The sequence below is a fragment of the Fukomys damarensis genome, unplaced genomic scaffold (genome assembly GCF_012274545.1).
Source record: "Fukomys damarensis isolate Sample0158 unplaced genomic scaffold, DMR_v1.0_HiC HiC_scaffold_25, whole genome shotgun sequence".
NCBI lineage: Eukaryota > Metazoa > Chordata > Mammalia > Rodentia > Bathyergidae > Fukomys > Fukomys damarensis.
This window is the reverse complement of record NW_022900937.1, coordinates 34,383,475-34,403,957: the sequence shown is the minus strand read 5'-3', so window position 1 is coordinate 34,403,957 and position 20,483 is coordinate 34,383,475.

Here is a 20,483-nt window from a genome sequence, read left to right as displayed (position 1 = left end):
CTTGGCAGATACTACATACAAACCGAGGGTCAGTCTATACCTCCAAGGCAGGTGAGAGGATGGTCTGGATTTAGAGGCCTGGAGAAAGGGAGTGTGTCCCTCCTGGGATGTGCTGAGATGTGAGGCTACCCCGGGGCTGGCCTCAGGGCAAAGGGTAAAAGGAAAGCCACAGAAGACAAGTGGAGTTAGAAAACTAAAACAGAAATAAAAGTAGAGATGTTGTCACTGGGTGTGGGGAATCTCTGAAAACAAACAGCGACTGATTTTAACAAAGACTGGCACAAGCGGGACATGGTAGCACACCAGCACTCTGGGAGGCTGAGACAGGACAATTACACCTTGCATCCCAGCTTGGGTAACTTAGTGATTCAGAAAGACCCTGTCACAGAATTCTTTAAAAATGGCTGTGGATGTACCTCAGTGAAAGGCCCTGAAGTCAATCTCCAGTACTGCAAAACTGCATACATATACATACACATGCTGTAGCAGGTACAAAGGGTATGGACTAGCCAGTTTCATTCAAACCTGAATATTTTGCAGAAATAACTCCTGCTGCTTCGTGCTGCACTCAGAGAGTTGGGCGAAGATAGAGTCTCTAAGACACTGGTGCACTGGAGGGTGGGTGGGTTCACAGGCCAGTACCAGATGTCCCCACAGGACTGGGAAGACAGGCAGGTGATACCACCCTGACCTGGTGCCTTTTGTCCTAAGCTGACCACACCTCTGTAGACTCGGGGATGGAACTCCAAGCCAGCTGTGGAAATTCCAATGTCAAAACCTCCATCAGCGTTTCCATTTACTCAGCAATCATTGCTGTGTTTCTTTCTACTTTATTAGGGCCAGGGAATCAAACAGCAAACAATGGGAGAAACACTAACCACACTGGGGAGGAAGGGGTAACGTAGGGATGCTGCCCTGTGGGAGGCCGGGCTGGGGCGCAGGTGATGCGGTTCAGGAATAAGCGAATAAGAGCTGCACGGGTCAGGAGAACCTGAAGCCTGCAGCCCGGGGAGCTGCAGAGGGACAGTGGCCATTTCCCGCCACAGGGAGGACATGAGCCGGACCTCAAAGTGCGTGTAGGAATGAGCATGGTGAAGTCCCATGCTGAGCAGTCTGTCTGCCGAGTTGCAGAGGAAGAGAAGGGAGGAGAGCACTGAAGACAGAGCAGTGGACACAGAGCGTGAGCTGTGGGACGTGAGCGTGGTAGGGTGGCTCACCAGGGCTCCAGCTGAGTCTTAGACCCTCCCTGGCAGGGATGCTGCTGATTGGCAGTGGGTGGGCAGAGAGCGGACACCGCAGATGGCATCGACAGCCCGGGATGTTGGGGGTGGTCCGAGATACAGAGGGCAGGAGGGCTCAGGGATCCCTGGTATTAACAACTATTGGTAGGGTCCTGGCTGCTACTATGTTCACAATGTGAAGCAGCCGCTCCCTCAACCACCCTGCTTTATCCCAGCACAGTAAATTCTTAAAGTTGTATCTGTTCTTCTGTCTGAGGGTCCCAAATCCCACAATTCTGAGTTTTTAAATGTGATATATAAAAGGAGACATCTATTTTATTTGGGGAAAAAATGAAAGCATCAAAGAACAGAAAGCATTATGTACCAGAACCAAGGGCCTCCTATTTCTCCTCTGTTCGGGTTGCGCTTTTCCTATGTCATCTACTTTTCATGTAACAGGAGAACATGAGGCATAAGCTTTGGTGTGCGTGCACCCACCCCAAGTGATGTGACTTCGTGAGTGTGTAAGAGCTGGATAATATTTGTTGCACTAATTACATTAACCTCATTTCTTCGGGATTGTTATTGATTAATAAAGCATTTCCTCACATGTCTAATTAATCCCATAACTAATCTCTCTGGGCATTAAAAAATAAAATAAAATATAAAGCACAGCCATTTTTTCTTCTGTGATTCTGGAACAACAATGAATACCATAAAGAGGTGTGTAGAGTGCTCCTTTTGAAATTTTAAATCAAACTTAATACCCATTTTAAATTGTCCTGCAGATCGTTTCAAGCTGTGGAAATTTAAATTTTACAATATATGGCATCCTGCAGAAGCATTAGGGGCAAAATAGACTCACCAAGCACGTCAGACATAAAACTGAGCCTTTGGACTTCATACCCTAAGAACAGAGTGCTGCAGATATGCTGGTAAAACTAAAGCATCCGCTTTCACGGATATAGGCTGCTTCCCAACGGAACCGGAGGGAATGACCTTGCCGGGTGTCCTTTGACATTTGTGAGAATTACAAGGGAACAGGAAACAAGAAGGGGTCCTTGTGTCTGACGTCCCCCGCGGCTTTCCTCACTCACCTTCGGCGAGGGTTTCGATGAACACCGTCCCTGAGAATTGCTAACAGGAGCAGGAGTGGGAGAGAAGATGGGTGAGGTTACACTGACAGAAGGGAGCACAAGGGATCAAAGGATACTCCTGAGATGGCCCATAATCCGCTCGCAGCAAGCTCCTCTGAAGTCATTCAAGGACTAGGAAAACAGTCCCCACTGCGCTCCCTGACCGGCTCCTTTCTAGAATAATGCTTCGGCAACATCTGTGACGGTTTACATAGCAATCTGATTATAAAGAGAAGCCTCACTAGTTTAATGATAAGCTGCACATTATTTTAAAAACCAAGTGTGAAAAATAAAAGTCTCAAAAATCCTGCCAAAATTAAACATTTGGTTTAGCAAAATATTGACAACATGCATTTGTCATACGTAGACTTAGCTGTCTAGGCCTCATGCTGCAAAAATCTTCCCCAAGCTTACAAACTGATTCCAAAGTGAAATGAGGCAGTGTTTTGTTGGAATAATAAATGAACTGATATCAAGAAGGAGGTATGCATTACACAACCATTGTCTTCTATTTTATCAAGTTCTGGAAGCTTTGTTTGATTTGCATATGTTGTCATGGGAGCCTCAAAAACATACTGACACAAATGAAATATTTTCTAATTATTCTAGATCTCATTCACTTAGTACTTGACTTATTCTATAGGAGCAGAGCACTACAGGTTGGGTGGCTCAAACTACAAGCACTGATTTCTCAAAGTGCCAGCAGATTTGGTGTCTGTTCTCCTCTTTTCTCTTTTGGCCCCGGTGGGGTGTCAGCGAGTGCTGTGTCGCCCTCTTTATAAGGCCAGTGACACCATACTTGAAGTCTGAATCCTCTTGACTTAAGTATTTGCAAAACACCCCACCTCCTGATACCATTGCCTTGAAGGTTAGGATTTCAACATTTGAATTTTGGAAGTACATGAACATCTGCTCCATTTGGATCATGAACATTATTAAGATACAAACACAAAATCGTGGATGTTATTTTACTATACAAATTTTTAGCATGTCCTTTCTTATAAACTCCTGATTTTGAGTAGTAAAGCTGGGCCACATGTCTCAAGGTAATAACACCTGAACATGGTTTGTTTCAGAGGGAAATAAATCCTGTGGAAGTATGTTTCGAAAGATTAGGAAACTAGAGGAAAGGAGGGCCTTAAATCGACATCGTTTAGAGAACGGCAGATTTTCTGGCTAGAGCATGTTTAAGCTGTTCAAAAGTTTTGGGCTATTAGAAAATAATTTTATTTTCAATGGGAAGTGGTTTTGGGTGTCTCTCAGTCAGAATGAATTCCTGTTTCTGTTTAAACACTGGGGTCCTTAGGGCTGAGACTGAGTCCTCATTTGTTCTGCATACAATGGAGGTTCCAGGGCAGCACCACTGGCACAGGAGGGCCAGGCCAGTCTGGGTAGAGGCTATGCAAGGGGTGAAGACCCAGCACCACGACAGGACCCCAGCCCTGAGCTTAGGGTAATGTTAAACATAGTTTGGTTTGCAGAAGGGCACACGCACAATCTCCAGGAAGAAAAAAATAACCACTGTGCAAGACAGAAGCTGCCCATGAGTGGTTGAGTTCACCATCCCAAAAGCAGAGTTCACAGATTAGCAGCCAGAGAAAGAAAGTGCCAGAGCCAGCCAGACCTGACCCAGGAAAAGAAAGCAAGTTCATGGCAATGCCTTTGTATTTACTCTGCTGTGGTATCAAATCCCCACTGCTTCCTAATAAATGAGGCTGTTTTGAGTGACCGTGTACATTCTCTTCAAGTGGCAGGACCATCTTCCTGGCCCCTGTGGATAAGACAGAGCATTGGTTGGATTATTTGAATCCCGAAGTCCAAGGCACTGCAGCACTTATCTGTGTGAGTCCTAAGCCCTGTTCTAGGCCAAAATTTTTAGTAAAAATGACAAAAAGTTATGATTGACACTCATCGCATTGAAATTGAGTCAGCTACATTATTTACTGTCACCTCCAAAATCTCACTGTCTATATGACCAATGCAAACACTGTACTTTCTTTCTCTCTTGCTCAGCCAGTTGTCAATACTGATTGAAGAGCATGCCTAGCTTACCAATACTAACATCTCAAGAGTAAAACTGTAACATCTAATATAGAAAGCAAACCCAATGTTGTTATGCAGGTATGGGTTCTGTGAGTTAGCTAAGCTCTCTGTGCTGGGGTGGGGTGGACAGGCCCCCCGGGCCCCTACACCCCAAGCCTGGGTAACAGTTACTGCTTACAGGGCACAGGTGTTGCAATCCTGTAGGCTTTCCCTGATCTCAGACATGGGTCCTGCTCCTCGCACCATTTCGTTAAACTCCACCACATTCCGCCATAATTACCACGTACCAGTGACTGGAGAAGACGACTGCTCCACGATGCACAAGGCAGGAAACATGCATTCAAAGGGGCTAGATGGAGGCTCATTACCAGTCCCACTTGGCTGAAACTAAGGAGGGCCAAGAACTGCACAGGTAAGGAAGGGCAGTACAGTGGTGTGGTAGCTGCAGGTCACATGGGCCAGAAGGCTGAGCTGAAACTGGACCCTATTGTCAACCCTTGCATGCCTCAGTTTTGCCCATTGATACGTGTGTAGTTGCATGAGTGATTGTGTAGGTGTACCTACTACACAGAACCCACAGCTAAAGGCACAAAGTTAATGTACACATAAAAATATGTGGTCCGAGGGGCACACTCTGAAGCCAGATGGTTGTAATTGAAAATCTGGCTCTGTCCCTTTGACAGAATGATCTCAGACATATTATACATGGTGGATCAGCATCATTGTGTCAACTTGATTGACTTAGAAGCTATATAGGTTATTTAGTAAAGCACACTTCTGAGTGTGTCTGGGCAGAGGATGGAGTTACCTTGGGTCTGTATCTGGCCCCTGCCCCTTCCTCTTTGGCCCTGTTCCCGTGTTCTTCTTCCTGACCACCATGAACTGAGAAGCTCTGCTCCCTCACGCCCTTCCACCATGATTTTCCTGCCTTGGAGCAGTCGACCATGGACTGAATCCCCTGAAACCATGAGCCAGATTTAATCTTTCCATCTTTAAGTTGTAAGTATTGTAGGTTGTGTTTCAGTGAAGGGAAAACTGAGTAATGCATCTCATAACTACTTAGTGTCTCTGTCTACTAATATGAATACAAAAATGGTGGTAAAGTCCTTGCTGGATTATCATGGGTTAAATCCTGTGAGAGGGTGGGCTGGATGGAAATATTCACTCAGTTGTGCTCATGGTGTTTTCAAAGAGCGTGTGGCCCAAAGGCTGGAAATATTCACTCATTTGTGCTCATGGTGTTTTCAAAGAGCGTGTGAGGCCCAAAGGCTGAAATATTTCCTTATACGCATGTTTACCTCTCAAAGCAACAAGCATTTACAGAAATTCAGTTAATGTCTGGTGCTTAAAAGAAACAGGAAAACACTAGAAATATGCAGATAATTCCATCTTGCTTGGGGGAGTTGGATCTGTCTCATTCGTGCACCTTTGATCTTTATTACTTCTATATGAGACTTCATTGCATTTCATGGGATCCTGACTCCTCCCTGGATCAGATCGGCTCATCCTGCAGACCCACTCCTTGCTGTCTGAGGTAAGGCACTGCACTGTTTCTCGGAAACCCGCAGTGGCCTTGGCTGCCTTCTGCAGTGCATTAAAGGGCAGTTTCACCGTGGACCAGCTCCTCCGAGGATATAGATTCAGGAAGGTTAATGAAGGGTCTCCCCGTCTCTATTCTGCACACAGAACACCATGATTTCTTTGCAAAACACACGCTTAGCAAAGATAGAAACTGGAGCATGAAAAAGCAAAGGCCACATCACACTTTCACCCTCACCTTCCAGATTGCTGGTGACTGCACCTTACGTCCCACAGTCCTGTGTCTCCTGTGGGAGCCAAGCCGCTGTGTGCATGGCCACCTCATGTGCTGCCCCAGCTTCTGCAACAGCTCCATCCTCAGCCTGCTCCTCCACCTTTCCCTGAACCTTTTCCTCTTCCTGCTCTTATCTCTGGCTGTCCCACACTTTTCTCACTGAGACCAAGAGGACCCATAAAACCAGGGAACACTGGAGATGAAAACTCTGGGCCATGAGAGCTGAATCATGGGGAATGTTGGACAAAACATCCCAGGGGTGACATGTAGTTCTGTGCCTCACAGGGAAGACCAGGGCAGAACAACTAGGTAACTGGTGTACATGGATGGTAAATATGAATGATCTTGACTCCCGCTCATGGCAGACCCTCGAAGGCCAGCCACAAGAAAGGGAACACAGCCATCAGAAGTGGGGTACAGGAGTTGGGAAGCACAGCAAGCTGCTTCTGACACCTGAGACCTTGCCACAGAACTGACAGCATCTGGATGAACTGGGATGGGGGACAACTTTCTCTATGACTACTGCAGGATTGTTTTTCCCTTTAATCGCATCTCTGCTCCTCTGTGCCATGGGAAACCCAGACACACAGCTTTTGTTGTGGCTGAATTATGACAATTACTAAGGTAATAGCCACAAAATACTGTACAATTTTAAATTTGCACAACATGATATAAATACCATGTATATATCATCCTATATGCATGTGATTTGTTTGAACATGCAGGTATCTATATACATGTGTGCACATGTGTGTACACATATGCAAGTCATTGTACATATAATGTGTTCATTTCACACAGTAATAGGCAAGCAGGCCATGCATTCCCACTGCAAGGCTGGGAATGCCATAAAAAGAGCTTCTCATTAGAAGCAAAGGCAAGAGTCTCAATTCCCTGATGCTAGATAGAAACACTCTCATTCTGTCTCAGACCCTTTATCATTTACAAACTGCTGTAAGGAAGACAATCTTTGCTTTCTCAGAACTTGGGATGGTGGCAGACTTTTCTTCTGTGACATTGCTAACAGGCAAAAAATTATCTGTGATGCTTTGTGATTATCTTAGTTTTCATTATACTCCAGGGTGTTATACCTGTGCATTTTCCTTTTATAAACACAGTTATAATCTCCAAAGTTAATGTGAAAAATGCAGTGCCTGTTAGAAAGAATCATGTCTTCAGATCACACACCAATAATGAAAGTTCTTTGAATTTCCCAGGTTCTTTTAGCACATGTGAGGGAATTCAATATCAAACCCACACTTAGATAAGATGACCAGAATTGTTTTCATGGAAGAGTTATGTTTAGATTACAATCATATATATTTTAAGGGTAATCAAACCTGGGAGAAAGTATAAACAAAGGGAAAATGGGCCTCAATGACTAGGGCATTCCAATGCTTAAAGCATCATAATTTCTGCTAACAAACGAAATTCATGGTGCACTGAGTCCACATCTATAAAATGGGTGGAAGATATTTTACGATGTATACTCCTGGCTACAGATCAATACTCGCTAAACACATAAGGTTTTCTTAATCTCACTCATGAATTTCACAGACCATTCTGACCTCAAAATAAACCCTTTTAAATTGTAAAGGATCCACAGAAGGATTTCTAACCAAACCGGTACAATGACAACATGATGAAATCATTGATCCAGCTGCTGGACTGCAGACCATAAGAAAGAAACTACTATTGAATGAAATCAACAAAACCCTTTAATTACTTATTAAAGATATGAGCAAGTGACAAGCTACAATTTTAGCCTGGGGCCTCATCATTCCATTTCCTTGGAATCAGTAGAATTTTGTTTCAGATCTTTATGTTAAATGATTTTCATCCTTTAATTATAAATCATACCATGTACATGTAGAAATATACATGTAATTTTACATATTGTATGGGTATTACATAGATATATTTAATATGTGAAGAGAGAGAAGATGAACATATCTGAAAATACATAAATCAAAGTGGTGTGAACAGACCATAATAAAATAAAAAACAGCAGTTTACCTAAGAAAGTGAGATTATAAGTGATTTTTATATTCTCTTCATACATTTTTTTGGCATCCTCACCTCCCATAATAAAGATGTATCATTTTTATGATTTGAAAATAAGTAAATCTTAGTATGTTTTTCACTGCTAATGTCTTTACCTTTTCCTGCCAGGCAGGAATTTCTCAGTGATTATTACTCTCTCAGCAGCATCACGGAACAAATTCTTCCCTTGCTGTTGACAAATGCCACATCATATTAAAACACAAAATAAACCATTAAAGTAGCATGGTGCCAAGTTAGAAGATATTTCAAAAGATTAATAATTATTGTCCAAATTTCCAGTAAGTACCCATTGTTTTCCCCCTGCTGACATCAATATATTTAAACATAAGCAGAGTATCCAGCACCTACTAGCTGTGTAGTAACTGAACCCTGAGTTGTACTGGGGGTAAAAATGCTTCTTGTTTAGTTTTGCTTCACTGGAAGGGCTTTGGACAAGGCGGTTAGCAGTGAAAACTTCTCTCATAGGTACAGGTAGAGCTGACTGAAGCCAGGGAGACCAGTGGGGACACAGCTACCACCCCACGGGTCTGACCTGGTGGCAGGACAGGTGGCCAGGAGGACCCAAGCTGGTACCTCACCCAAGCCACTGTCTACTTTCTTGGTCTGTCCCTCCTCCTGCTGGGTCTATTGCAAGCTCCTCGAGAGGAAAGGCTGCCTGCCCACTCCCAGGAACCCTGTCCCAGGACAGAGCCCTGTGCTTCTCTGTCCCCTGGAAGGAACTCTGAAGACGCTCCATAGTGTCACAAGTTCTAGTGGCATCGATTCTAGCACCAAGAGGTGCGATAGATTCCTCTTTTGTATTTAGAGTCTGAGTGTCCCTGTGCAGGAGGCTGGCTCAGAAAGGAAATGGACTCTTGTCCGTCACCTGACAGCTTGGCTGGTAGCCAGATATTCACATCGATATACCAGGTGACATGAAAGGAAAAACATGGGGAATGGAGAAATGTTTTAAAAATATTTCAGTGAGACACATTGTCACAAGTCCCTGAGCTGTCAAAATGCTGCTGTTGGCTTGAGCACACTCATCCCATCGTCCCTGCCACTTCCTGCAGCAGCTCTGGAGTCCTCTTTCCTGAGGGTCTTTAGCTGCACTGTCCTAGCTGCCTCCATGTCCTGAATGGATTCAAAACGTCTCCCTTTCATGGTCATAGTGACTTTGGGGAAAAAGAAGTCACAGAATTCACATGGTGCCAGACCCAGTGACTAAGGTGGATGAGGATGCAGTGAAATGTTTCTATGAGCTGCCTTTCCATTGGATGGCACTCAGTGGCAGCATTCATTGTATTTTTGCTGATGCCTCAAAAAAACCTTCATTAAAGAGGACTCCAGAGCTGGTGCAGGAAGTGTCAAGGATGATGGGACAAGTGTTCGAAGCCACGGGAAGGAGTCTGAGGGGAGTCATAGCAATGTGCTTTTACTCTAATAAATTTGTATTTAAATATTAACCACATATTTTAATCATATCTGGTAAAAAGCCCCGAGAGGACGAGAGAGTCTTAGTGTCCCTCATCCATACAGGCAACATGACTTTGCTAAGTGCCTGCTCTCTCAGGAGTCCTGATATAGGTGTGTTCCTGCAAGTGTCCTATAAGCAGCCCCCAGTGGAAACCTAGGTGCTGAGTGGAAGGAGCCAGCACTCCCCACCTGCTGTCAGGACTTCCGAGGAGCCCTGTGGGACCCCATTGTGCAAGAGTACTTAGCAAGTGGTCCCAGTTTCCTTCTGACCTTGCCCCTTGAGCTTTTCCCTTGGGCCTTTGTTTTGTAGCCTTTAACCTGCAGTAAACAGAGCTGGGAGTACTATCTGCCGAGTACTGTGTGTCACTCAGGGGACCTGGGGTCTCAAGGCCCAGTGGTCAAGGGTGTCATACATGACTTGGGACACACTTTGCTGCCACAGCTATGACACAGCCTTGTGGGGAATGGATTAACCGAAGTGGCCCAAACAGCGAAGAAACAGACTCTGAGAGTAGACATTGGTGGCCCCTTCTAAGCAGTGTTGTTTGACCATCCTGAACTGTAGGGAATTTCTTCCCTAGCCTGCATCTCTCTTAGGTACCATCCAGTGCCTTGGCTGTCTCTGTGTTTGATGATATGAGGAAACACTGTGACAGATGTGAAGCTAGGAAACACAGTCATAGAATAAACACCAGGAATCTCCCTTTCCACACAAAATCTTCAACACTGCCACCGTCCCGAATCCGTGCAAACAGTCGCTTCCCCGTTCCTCTTCCGGATTCTCCAGCGCCCTTGAGGACTAATGATTTTCCCACACTCTGAGTCTGTTACTCATTTGCTTTTAGAAATATGTTTTATGACACTTGAATGTATCATTGTGGCTTAGTTTTAGTTCTTTTCAACCTCAATAAAAGGGGATCTTGCTACCTGTGGTCATCGAGGATTTAACTCTTTTCATTATTTTATTTTTGATCACCATGAATGTTGGTTGTGACTATAATGCCCTCTTTGTCACTGCTGTACAACACTGCTTTTTGTCTGTACCACAGTCTCTATTTTTGTTTTTCCATTAACTGGTATTTGAGGGTCCAGTCTTTATTACTGAGAAAATGTTGTGCTGACCAAGGGTGTGATTATGTCTTTAGATTCACATGAGCAAAATTCTCTCCAAGGCTCTACCTGGAAAAACAGCTCTGGGGTCAGGTGGCAAGCACATGCTTTGTTTCACATTGTATGGCAAATTGGTTTCCCTAGTTGAGAGGCTGAGGCAGAAGGATTTCTGTGAGTCTCAGACCAGCTAGGGCTATACAGTGAGTCCAACGCTAGTCTGAACTACATAGTGGGACCCTGTCTTAAATAAAGTCAAGCTAAGAAAACAAAACAAAACTAATGCTTTTTCCTAATTTCTTAGAGAAATGCAGCAATCAATATTGTTAAAGATCCCTCTGCTCCTTAATACTTGGGATTGTCAGAGTTCCAGTTTCCTTTCCTCTGTTGCCTACAAAATGGAAAAAATATTGTGGCTGAAATTTGCATTTTTTTTTTATTGAGGGCAAGGTTAACACATTTCAAATCTTCAAGCAAGCTTGAGTATTTTGGAAAATCTATGTTTGCTACCACCATCTTATTTCCAAGTACTTACAGATGTTTGTTTTTTTTTTTGGTTTATATATTTACTACACAGTACTTTTTATTATTTTAGAGTGTATGTCTTCCATTTATTTATTTTTTTAAATTTTTTTCAGCTTTAATTGAGTTTATTGGTACATTTTAGGGATACAGTACAGTTACATTCATTGTTGGGATTTTGTACCTCTACATGACAAGTCTTAGTTCTCATTTTTTCCCCTTGTCCCTGCCCTCCCTTCACCCCCTCCACCCCTCCCCATCTACAACTGCTTTATTTCCATCTTTTCATTATCTCACATTTTTTTCTTTTCCCTTTTTACCCTTCCCCTACCCGTCCCACCTTCCCTATACCTTTAGCTCCTTTCTTCCCATTTCTCAATGTCAGTAATCTTATTAGGATCTTCTGTATTATTGCAGATTATTCACACCAGAGAAACTATTCGGTATTTGACATGTGTGCCTTATTTATTTCACTTAGGAGTATATCTTCAGTATGTATCCATTTTCCTATGAATGAATCTATTTTCTCATTCTTTATGGCTGAGTAATATTCCATTTTACAGAAAAACCACATCTTCTTTATCCAGTTTCCAGCTGATGAGCAAATAGGCTGTTTCCAACTTTTAGCTATTACAAACTGTGCTGCTATAAACATGGGTGCACATACTTCTCTGTGATATGATTCTTTTAGTTCTTTTGGAAAGATACCCAGCAGTTTTTTTAATGAGCTGAGCATTGAGACAGCGAGTGTAGTTTCAAGGTGTTCTACAATGAAATGAGTTAACACTGGGATGATCTGGGCAACTCAGGAAACCAGTATTTTCCAAATAACTAATGTGTGATTTTACAAAATCATGATGGTAAATGATTCATTTGAAATGAAAAAGACCAACACAATTTAAAGTAAGAGAGTGTAAAAGCTTCACTTCTGTTCTTTCTAATTGCACACTGTAACTAAACTTTAATAAACTGTCACTTGTTGGATTTGGGTTTGCATTTAAGTGCAATACTCACAAACACTTAATAGACTATTTTAACATTCCCCCTTTTTTCCAAGTGTGATACTGAATTCTGAGTATAAATTTTAAATAAATGAACATATGATGGTGGACTGAGTCAACAAATACATATATGATAATATAACTCTCATTTATAAAACCAGATGTTAAAGATTTTTGTCAAGATGGGCAACAATGTCTCCCTTCCCTCTACTTTTCCTTTTACAAAATATAGTTTTTAAGAAAGGCTATGTTCATTTGCAAAAGGGTTCATATGGAATGAGATATTTTTGTTTGTTTTGAATGAATTAATAATTTCAAATTCATCATTTTAATTTCTAATTATAGATATAGCCTCATAAGTAAAATCCTTGTGGCAGCCTCAGTAGTTTTTAAAAGGACAAATAAGTCATGAGAAAAAAATATTTGGAGATAAACAGTCACAGTGTGGAAATCACTGAGAAGATGCATTTTATCAGGGGAGCCATCTGAAGCTTCAGGCAACAAATAGAAACACTTTCTTATTTAATTATAGTGGACAGAGAATACCGCACTGATTAGGGTAGGAATGACAGAAGGCAGGAAAACCAATTAGAAACCCAACTAACATAAAGTTCTGCCAGTGGAATCTTAGAATAGAAAATAAATGAGTAGCATCTCAGTATTCATAAGAGTAGGTCTTGGTGGCTGACTGGAACTGGAAGGCAGTACTACAAAACACTGCAACTCCTGGGTGCAGAATTGGAGTTAAGAGCGGTGGTTTCAACACTCTGAAGTTTGCACAGAGGTGGGTAGAGGCAGAGGATCTGAATTTACAGAGACTCATTGAGTTGGCTGGGTCTAGTGAAGGGGCTTTGTTGCACAGCATTGGGAAGGCTAGAATTCAGCCCCAAAAGACATCGGGCCTGTTGGTATAGGATCCTTTCCAGCAGGGTGAAAGGCTTTGGAATGCCTTGAGAAAGGAAGATGACAGCAGAGAAAAGAGACATGTGGCAATGAGAAACATCTGATATTTCCATTTGGGACAATCAGGAAGAAAGGACAAATGGAGGTGCACCTCTGTGAAAAGTGCCACATCAAAGATGACAACACCAAGACTGTTGCAATCCATGGGACTTTTCATAGTGCCACTTACAAAGTTGTCACATGTATTGCAAATGTGCTCTTTTTCTTCTTATGACATAAAAACACAAATGCTGGCTCTATTACTGAATTATTTTCGCTTAGGTGTAGCTGATCTCAACTGGTGCATTTTCTTTTGTTGTGTTATTTTTTTTAAATGCACACAGAGTTCAAGTGCTTCAGAGAATTTCACACCCAACGTAGGATTTATGCAACTCAAACTCAGGGTATGGACTTCCAGTTGCCATTGGAAAAGGCAAGAAAAAGAGTCTGCTATAGTCCTGCAAGTCGAAACTCTGACACTAGCTTCTCCAAGGTGTATCAGTTGTCTCCTGGAGGTTCCATGGAACCTCCTCCTCGAAGCCACTCACATTTCCTGGCTTCATAAAGAAATCATGGCCCACCCTAATTCTTCAATTATAAATCTAATCTAGTTGCTGTGTTTACTTCCTCTCCCTTTCTCTTTATTTATTTCTTCTTTTCTTTCTTCCTTCCTTTTTCTCATCCTTCCTTCTTTCCTTTTCTTTCTGCTTTCCCTCTTTCTTCTTTCCTCCCTTTCTTTCCTTTTCTTTTCTTTTCTTCTTTTTTTTATGGTACTAAGGATTGAACCCAGGACCTTCACACTGAGTTACTTACCCAAGCTCTATTTTTACCTTTATTTTGTTCAATTTTGAGACAGGGTCTTTTTTTTCTTTTTCTTGAGTTTATTGGTATAATCTAGGTATACAATACAGTTACATTCATCATCTGAATCCTGTACCTTTACATAATAAGTCTTGATTCTCATTTTTCCCCTTGTCCCTGCCCTCCCTTCACCCCCCTCCCCTCCCCATTTACAAACACTTTATTTCCATTTTTTCAGTTTCTCATATTTTTTTCCTCTCCCTTATTACCTTTCCCCCACCCTTCCCACTTTCCCTAGACCTTTAGCCCTTTACTTCCTATTTCACATTATTAATTATCTCATTAGGATCCTGTGTACTATTATAGTTTTTCACACCAAAGAAACTATTCGGTATTTCAGTTAAATAAATCTCTGTAGGAACATTAAAAATAGGTAATCCTAAAATAAAACTAAAAAGGAAAGTAAAAGAGAAAAGGCAATGATGTAACATTAAAATAATCCTTAATTCTGGAGATGAAAATGGTCCCTGAACATATTTAAATTGCTTCTCGCTCTTATAGTCTTATCTTATTCTTTTTTTCATTAGAGAATACTTTATTAGTTTCTGTAATCAAACCCACGTAGATATGACCTTACATATTTAGTATGATGTGTTAACCCTGTACACATGGAAAAAAATAAAAAATAAAAATAAAAAAAAATCTGTGGGTCGTTAGAGACACAGAAGCTAGGGCACAACTATATCAGGAAGATTTGGGTGATAACACAGAGATTAAACCAAGGACAGTCCAACAACAAAAATAAAAATGAGAAAACACTTAAGCAAGACACAAGGACAGACTTCCAGTTCACCGATGGCAAACAGTAGGGCAAATGAGGATGAAAAGGCTTACAGTGAACCACCAGGGCACCCTGAACTCAAAGCACAGGAAGTAACAAAACAGATCAGTCAGGATCAAGAAAAATTCAAAACAGAAATAATTTCCCAGATAACCATAGAGATAGTGAGCAAAATGGAAGTCGCGATTCGAGACTCTAGAGCAGAAACTGACAAAAAAAAAAAAAATAGATGAGCTCAGGACTATGATAGAAGCCATGAAGTCCCAGCATAAGAAAGAAATGGAAAAAGTAAGCCCCCAACATAGGAAAGAAATGGAATCCATAAAACAGATTCAAACAGATATCCAGGAGATTAAACACTCCATAGAAAGTATATGCAACAGAATAAAAGAATGCAAAGATAGACTCTCAGTGACCATGAAAAGAGAGATCTCTTAAAAACAGCAAGGGATCATGAGAAATCGATCCAACAACTCCTAGATGATGGAAAGAAGAATAACATAAGACTGATAGGAATACATGAAGTAGCAGGAGAAAATACAAATGACTTTAAAAAGCTGTTCACAGAATTATTGAGACAGGGTCTTGCTAAATTGTCCAGTGTGGGCTTGAATGTGTGGTTCTCCTGCATCAGCTTTCCAGAGGACAGTGGCCTCAGGCCTGTACCACCACACTGGGGTCTTGCTCATCTTTTCAACTTGACCAACACAACTGCTTGGATCTGAAACAGAGCCTCAGGCTCCATCCTATTCAGTTTCATAGTGGAAACCTAGAAGATTCCAGAAGAGCATTAAAATCTATAGACAAACAAAAAGAACTCACCACACAAGATTCTCTTTCAAGACTAAACTCATAAATAGTTTCTCTGGTGTGAAAAACTAAAAGTGTAAATAAGATACAATTGTATAACTGACTATGTGAAATAGAAAAAAAGGGCTAAAGGTGTAGGGGAAATGGGAAGGGTAGGGGAAAGGAAATAAGGGAAAAGAAAAAATATAAGAAAAGGAAAAAATGGAAACAAAGTCTTGTAAATAGGGGAGGGGGAAGGGATGAAGGGAGGGCAGGGGTATGGGGAAAAAATAAGAACCAAGATACAACATGTAAAGGTCCAAGATCCCAGTGATGAATGCAACTGTACTGTATACCTAAAAAGTACCAATAAACTCAATAAAAAAGACTAAACTTGTGACCAATGTAAGTGCTTGATTTCAGTATCTTACTCACACATGCAGAGATATTTATGACCCCAAAACTTGCTCACGTGGGAAGCCATGTTTGGTTGCCATGCATTATACATCTAGAATTCATTTTGAAGACAAAAGAGTGCACACCCCATTCTGTCCCCTAGTAAGTTTACCCACGATGGTAAGAATGGGAATTGGGAGCAGCAGAAGTGCCCAAGGTATTTGCTTGAGAAGAGTATAATAATGCCCCCAGATTTACCCCAAGTAAGTTTGATCCTGTAGCACAATACCTTATTTCTCCTTTCTGTGAAATAGAAGAGTCACATGTTATACCAGGGATTAGGAACATGAAAGCACCAGTGTAAATAGTTCAGGCTGTGTAGGTCTCTGTCACAACTCCTGCTGCTGAAGCTCAAGACCATTTATGAACATGGCTATGTTTCAATAAAACTTTATTAACAAAACCAGGTGTTGGTTTATACTTGGTCTTTGGATTGAAATTTGCTAACCCTTGGTTTATAGACTCAGTAAAGCAACCAATTTTATCTAAAATAAATTTAAAGTATGAGGACAAGTGACAAATAAAAACCCTGCAAGTTTGTTCCAAGAGGCTGGCATGCAGAGGGGTTCACTGGAGGAACCATTTTTAATAAGAAATCCAGGAAGAAAGCATACCATGTGTGAGATCCCCAAATCATCAACCATAAATATCCCTTATATTATCCCTTATATTATCCCTTATATTTAGGCTCCATCCAAGACATCCAGAAGTTTTATTGGTTCCTCCTCTGAAATGCCTTTTGCATCTGCTTCCTTTGAACTCCAATGTTAACAGCCTGCTTCAAATGACCATGTGGGTCACATTGCTCCCTAACTGTCTTATACAATTTTACTCCAAAACCCTTATTACCCAGCAGATAGTGGTATTATTTCAAAAGGACCATCAAATGACATTACACTTTTGTTTAACAAAGACTTCCTGCACTAAAAAACAAAATCTAACCAAGAAATAATTACCTTTGTGGTGTGTTTGCTTCTATCAGCAAATAGATTAAGAAAGTGAAGTGGCATTCAGAAATAAAATAAAACGAGAGGGAATGATATTATAAGGATGCCTGGAAATTTCCCTTTGGAGGAGACACTTAAATTGAAAATTAGGTACCTATAAGAAGCCATACACCAGTAGAGTGATCAGAGCAAAAGGAGACCAAAATGTGCTAATTGCCAAAGATGACAACCATGGCGTCTTCTTTCTTGCATACAAATATGACATATATATGTATATATGCATTATATGCATATTCATGAAATGGAACCTTTTTTCACTTGAGTGATCTGACTTTGAGTAATTTCCTGTGCTGTCTGTGATGATGTGTGATCCCTCACTGAGCTTGTTGGGAGCACAGTACCTTCCATAAAGCTTTGGAGCTCAGCTGGTGTGGAAGGTGTCTCCCTCCCGCAAATGCACCATGCTGTGGGAAGCCCATACTCTCCACTCGGGGACTTGTGACTGAGCACTCAGTGACACAAATGTGGATGAAAACTGGTTTCTCCATCTCCAGCTCAGCCCCTAAGTGAGTAAGCATGGCCAATCCTTCGTGTGTTGAACCATTAACCTTCTGGGTCACTGGGAAACACAGGAAGATAATTAAAAATAGGTAATAATGTCATAGCCCACCACAGAAACAGCAAGGACATTCTCAAGAAAAATAAGTCAGACCCATTGTCCAAAGCACAGTGCACAGTGCAGAGGTGGGGAAAGATAGAATGGAGGAGTAATGGGCTTCAGATTGTTGTTGTCTTATAAAAATGTACATTGTCAGGGTGCTTGATTACAAGCAATGGAAATTCACTCTGGGGAGCCCACTGCTCATGTAATAGGTAGGAGCGAGGACACATAAGGTACCAGGAACAAGCCAGCTTCAGGAGGGGAAATGGTGCTTCAGAACCTTGTCTGAGGTGCTGCAGGAGCAAGAGGTCAAAGCTAGCCTCCTGCCCACAGTCCGCCTCGGCCTCAGACTCTCACCACAGCAGCCAATGATCTGAATGTCTTTCACCTCTGCCAGCCTGAGCAGCCACAGCTGGAACCAGGAAGTGAGGAGAGTGGTTGTCACTGCCCCAAGTGATCCAAGTATCCTTGGAAATGTTTTGTGCAGGGGCACAGAGCACAGACAGGAGAGGACACTGGGCTATGTTAATGGAGTTTGTGCAATGCAGCCTCAATCCCAGACCTGACAGAAAAGCACCCCTGCCTCCCTCGATGTTGTTTTTCAAGAAACCCAGAGTCCCTATTGTATTACTGAACTGCCTATTGCAAGACTCCTTGAAAGGACCTCTAAAAAGTCCTAATGTATGATTTCCATTCTAGAAAAATATAATCAATGAGCAAAATTTGTGGTTAAAGTGATAAATGTTAACTTATTAGGATCTGGTAGATGTGAATAGTTTTGTCCTGGAAAACTTGAAATAAACCATTTAATGCAAACACCTAATTAAGGAACAGCCTGTGATTGCCTGTACCAATACTTCAGTACCCTGAAGAGTTAACCCTTTGCCTCAGTTACAGTATAGACAACCTCTAGTTTAGTATGAGATGAGATGATATAATTACGTATTGTAACAGCGAGAAAGCTGAGCTTAATTATGTAATTACCAGGTCAGAGTTTTCAATTTTAGATTCTGATCTAATGTATCAGAAGCCTCATAACCATGCTGGCTGTTTTGTAGTTTAGAAAGAAAAAAAGCAATTTATCTATCTGTTAATTTATCTTAGTACCTGCACTTTTTTTTTTTTTTTTTTTTTTTTGTACTGGGGATCAAACTCAGGTCCTTGCTCTTGCAAGGCAGACAGTGAAATCACTGAGCTGCACCCCTGGCCCTGCACTTCAGAATTCTGTGCACATGGTACTCTAATTCCATCTGGGTGCCATTAAAAGCTGACATTATAAATTAAAGTATTTGTCACATATGCTCAGGAAAGCAGACCTGAGTGTGTCACCCAAACAGCACGTGTTGGAAGTTTAACCTCCCAACATCAGCAGCATTGGTGGGACAAGACATTTGGCGGTGTCTAGCTCATGAGAACTCCTACCTCGTGGATAGATTAACAGGCTTCAAAGAAACTGACAAAGGCATTTCTCCTTTCTTGTCCTTCTGCTTTGTTCCATGTCAGGACACAGCACCTTGACCTTGGACCTCCAGCCTCCAGAACCGTGAGAAGTAACTTTCTGTTTGTTATAAACTACACACTCTCAGGTATTTTGTTATAGCAACACAAAGCAGACTAAGACAAAATCTGTAAAAACTACTTCTGTATTTTCTGTACTTTCTTGTTACATAAATATAGATGTCTAAAATAGCCAGTATTAATAGTTATATGGGAAAAATCTAGAAATACATACGCAAGCATATTGAAATACTCACCAAGTACACACTTTCATTAGACCAAGGACACAGACCATTTTTCCTGGGCGGCTTTAGAGGTAGTGTGCATGTATTCTGTTTCCTTAAATGAAAATTGTTTGTTGGCTCCCAAAGGCATCAAGTGATTAAAGATTTAAGATGTTCATGTGAAAGGAAGAACCTGTTCTGCAAAGCTTTCTGAAGCACTGTGAAGAAGCCGGGCATAGTGATGCACACCTGTAATCCCAGCACTGAGAGGCTGAGGCAGGAGGATCGCTGTGAATTTGAGACCAGCCTAGGCTACATAGTGAGTTCCAGGTCAGTCTCAACTACATAGTGAGACCCTGTCTCAAAAAACCAAAAAAATAAAAAAAATTAAAGCACCGTGAAGTCAAAAAATTCATAAAATCTTAGGATCGCTTAGGAAATGGGGGAAAAGGGAGACTACAAAAGAAAACAATGAATAAAGTTTTATAAAGCGTATTAGTGGGTGTTTTCTGATGAGCTTTGATCAGGGAAGTGCCTACCTTTGTTTGCAAACTAGCAGGGAAGGTTTTTTGCTAGCATTGCAATGGATATTGGTTATTTAAAGTCCAGAAAACTGTATTATTTTTGCCTTCTCTGGCTTTCGTGGATGAAGAAATCAAGGCTCTGCAATGTCAGGTCACTTGTTTCAGGAAAGACATTGTGCAGTCCCTTTCAGAGATGGAGCTGACAGCCGTGTTCCCTGAGCTCACCGTGCATTTCTCTCCCCACAACAACTCAATGAAAGTCATATTCTTTTAGGGTCTCTATCACAGCGATGACACTTTCTCCATAAAAGCTAATGGCTGGAATAAAAATCTCTGTCCCAATGCTCTCAGATGGTGACTGACTGAGGAATAGATGGGAGAGGTAAAATCTGTCACATCTCACCCCATCTTTCCACAAATGCAGTCTAGTGAGAAGGTAG